Source organism: Solea senegalensis, unplaced genomic scaffold (genome assembly GCF_019176455.1).
Source record: "Solea senegalensis isolate Sse05_10M unplaced genomic scaffold, IFAPA_SoseM_1 scf7180000014327, whole genome shotgun sequence".
Taxonomy (NCBI): Eukaryota; Metazoa; Chordata; class Actinopteri; order Pleuronectiformes; family Soleidae; genus Solea; species Solea senegalensis.
Window position 1 is genome coordinate 32,892 of NW_025321022.1, and position 4,212 is coordinate 37,103.

The following is a 4,212-nucleotide window of genomic DNA, read 5'->3' on the forward strand; positions in this document are numbered from 1 at the left end:
GAACACATGTCGAAATACCAAAGGGAAAGAGAAGTAATGATTAAAAAGTTGAGAGACATTGATGAGGGATTGGAGTTGGTAGATGTATTGTGGAAGAACAGGAGTGAGTGTTACAAGATATTACTAAACTAATTACAGTTTCTTAAAACCACAAAGTTGATTGGGAGGATATAGGGTGTGTGTGTGTATGAATAGGTGTATGTATATGTATGCAGATATAGGTTGTTGGTTTTTGTGTTCTGTAGTATGTATATACAGATATAATTATTATTTATTTTATTATTTTTACTTTTAAGTCATAGTTCAGTTAGATCAACACTCCACACCAGAAGGTGGCGGTAATGCGCCATTGTTTGCCAACCGCCATAAAGGAAGCATAAAGCAGAGACTGATTGATTGAATCTGATTGATTGGTGACACGACACACCTGCTCGTCTTCACGCAGGTGTTTTTCAATTGCCTCCTCCTCCTCCTCCTCTTCTTATTTAATCTTACTCCAACCAACAGTTCCGTGATGTCACTTTGAAGAGAAGCTGCACGAGCCGTGGATCTAAAAAAAAAAGACGCGAAAAAAGTGTCGCTGCTTAACTACTGAAACTGTTCCGGGAGGAGGGAACTTGTGGCGGAAATGCACCAACCGCCATAAAACCTCAAAAGAGAACGAGGGAACTTTAAAAATAGAAGAGGAAAAAAAGAAAACTACCGCGGCGTGACGTCAGACGCCGAAAATCGCGTGCATCAGCTCCAGTATAAACACGCAGCAAGGCGCTCCAAGATGGTGTGTTCGACCTGGTCCAGATTGGTGGCCCGTCCAGAATGGTGAGTAACTTTTGTCGAATTATCTTAATGGTGGTGTTGGGTAAGTGAAGCCTTATGAAGCACTGAGGCTTTCCTAACAATTGTGTCGAAAAAGATTTAAAGTTTTTATTCATTCATACTTGACCATACTGTAAAACATTCCAGATTAAGCCAAAGAATAAGTTATCTGAATTGGCAGCCGTTTTGTCTGGTTACAGCAGTACCAGACAAAAAAATAGAAATTATTTTCTATTTTCATTAACCTGTGATTTATTTGGTCCATAAAATGTTAAATGTTGTTTCACTGTTTCTAAATTCAGTTATATTCTTACATTTTTTGGTTTCAATGATTGCTTAAATAGAGCAAAGAAATGACGAAATATTCACATTTAACAAAATAAAAATAATCTGAAACTCAAACACTTAATCCAATCCATTATCAAAATAGACAAAAGAAGACTAAAGTTAAAATGGCTGCTGTGCTATGTTAACTCACTGTTCCACTCATGGTCATTACTATTGAGTTTTTCACTATGTTAAATGTTTAAAAACAGATTCAGGGTAATACATGTCTTTTATTATAATAATAAACTTTTAATGTAGCCATTAAAATACAAACTTTTTTTTAAAGGAACAACCTGCTTCCTGCTCACAGAGACCTGGTTGGACCCGCCATATACAAAAAAAGGTGAGTGACACCTTTAGAGATAATTTACTACATCATTGAAAATGTTATGGCACATTTTTATTCAACTGATGGCAATATATCATATTAATTTCATCACACGTATAATATAAGGTTTTTTTGTGTTTTTAAAGAGTGTGGCTGTATGAGGTACTGACATTTCTATAGTTGAATTTAAAAGACATTCCTCAAATCTTAATTAACTTTATTCTACGTCACTTGTGATTATGTTAATTACTTTGTTTCACTGTTAGAATAGAATTTGTGCTGGTGTAGCGGCGTTGTACTCTATCATTGCGTTGTGTAGTTTAACAGACAAAGTGGACCAGTCAGGTTGGCAGTCTTGCCGTTTATTAATATATTTACCATATGCGCACAGAGCGTACCTGACAGAGGGGTAAATAATAGTCACTCCCCGGTTCCTCTCTCACACACACACACACACACATACATGCCTGAAAAATGTAAAATGAAAAGAAAGTGCAGGTTAGCTAACAACGTGTAGCACTCGTCATTTTGTAAACAAAAATAAAAGAAAACACTGTCAACTTTTTATAGCTTATATGCTTAAAAAAATTACAACTTAAACCACCCCTTAGTATTGAAATTAATGTAATTAATATGAAACAATGGCGGAGCTCATAGTTCATGCACCTACCACAGTGAGGTCCGACTGTTACCCCCTGGGGTGCACGACCCTAATCCACAGGGGTGCTGCATTTAATTACCGTAGGACAAACAAGTTTCCTTGTTGTGAGATGAGTTTTCTCTTTTTATGGCTAATGGGATTTAACTACTTTTTAGCTCTGTTACATTGGCAGCAATGTTTTCACTGAAAGTGAGTGTTTATATCTCAGGCTGGGTGAATCATGTCTGTACCTCATACAAACACATTCTAGAAGACCTTACCTAGTTATTTTACACCTGTAACGGAATGAACTTGATCATTGTCAAGGCTGGAGACTGGACTCAAACTTTTTTTTTTCCCCCCAGATTGAACTTCATGAAGATCGTCAAATAGTAGGTGTCATGATTTAAGTCTGGGTGGCCGCTGTGTCCCCGCTCTTTCTTGGCCGCTGTGCCTACATCTCTCTGCATTGTCCAACATGGCCACGATCTTTCTATTCTCCTGCTTTCCATCTGTCAAATAGCTGAGGGTTGTACATGGAGCATTTGCCACAGGTTGGTTTTGTATGTTCCTGTCCACTTTATTGGGTGGTCTAAATTTGTAAGATGTAAATCTGGTCCTTGTTGGTTATATTTTTGTGGAACTGCTGAGTGAGTGATTTGAATGAGTGAGGTGACTGATGTAGTGTTTGAAATTCTCTCTCTGAATGAATGGGTTGTGTGTGACACAGATGCCTGGATTGAATGGTTAGAGATGGTCTGAGAATATGATTATGTTCAGCAGTTCACATTAAAGTAGATATGGTGTCTTGAAGGGCTTAGATGCTTGATAATTTATAATGCACTAACATTTCCTTTTTAGGTCTGTCTACAAAGGGTGAGTCCATATTTTTTTATTTCTTCTCTGGGGGCTACAGTCTTGGCCTCCATGTGTGGTAGGGTTTGCAGAGTAGGGGAATAAACAAAAGAAAACTTGTGTGTTGTCTTTTTTGAAAGTGAAGGTACTTAGATGTTTGCAACTGACTTGCTAGTCTGGCTGCCCACAGCTAACTATCTGATCACACTGACAATTTACATGCAAAGGTAAGAAAACGCCTCTCTATGGAGGCGTGTTCTTACCTTGCCACTGTGCCCTTAACCACTTTTTCTTTCCAACTGTTTAGGTGAGTGACACGCAGGCCGCGGGCCATCGCTCTTCCGGCCGCCGTGTCGATCTGTCCTGGCTCTCTTGCCTTTCTTAACTTCTAAAAGGGAAAAAAAAATCCACTTGAACTTTCGTTAGCACTAAAATTTAGTGATGTTGGAGGACCAGATCTTAAATGAGGTTTAAATGGATGTTGGTGTACAGTTAAAGCTAGATGGTAGGAATAAAATGAATGTTGTGCCTTGTACACTCTGTCACAAGGCTTAGACTTCTTGGCCGCCGTGCCTTTTTTTTTCTCTTTTCCATCGTGGCCATTAATCTACCTGTAGCCCTAGAACGTTAAAATAGATCCTGGTGATCTACAAACACAGTACCTGGCTTTGGATGGCAGCCCTGCCATTGCCTCAGTATTGCCTTACGTCCCTTAATGCAAGTAGGCCATGATCGCTAACTGTGCCCGCGCCTTCGTAGTCTACTTGTGTTATTGTACGTCTGGCTTGCGCGTGTAGTCATTTTACATAGGCAAACATGGGTGCCTCCCGCGTCCATGCACAGTAAGTGAACTAACCTGTACTTTCCTTCTAGCATCAGTCAAGAGGAGCACCGACATCCCTGCATGTCCATCTTAATTAGATTGCGTTTTAGTTTAGTTCAAATTTCAAATGGTAAGTGCAGTTTTTCTTTCTTGCTTGGCCGCTGTGCCATTACTATACCTGCTCTGACCTGAATCTTGATTCTTCATGGCCACTGTGTCATGACTGTACTTGGTCTTGGTGTTTATGCCAGTCTATAATTTCTGATCTGTTTTTCCTACTACGTTTTCCTGGTTGTGTGTGTGCGTGTGTGTGATGACTGACTTGGACTGACGTTTATCTGACCTTTGGACCAGGAAGGTGAACATAATTTATGCTGCAAGACTGGCAAGATGCACACCAATTAGACAACAAGCAAATTCAAA

At 39.3% G+C, this 4,212-nt stretch overlaps 1 long non-coding RNA gene across 1 annotated transcript; it reads left to right on the forward strand.

Annotated features, from left to right (window-relative positions):
* The first annotated feature begins 463 nt into the window (after positions 1-463).
* LOC122761080 lies at positions 464-2,573 on the forward strand. Its single transcript, XR_006358527.1, has 3 exons — positions 464-819; positions 1,430-1,486; positions 2,477-2,573. It is a non-coding gene; the product is annotated as an uncharacterized LOC122761080 (long non-coding RNA).
* The last annotated feature ends 1,639 nt before the right edge of the window (positions 2,574-4,212 follow it).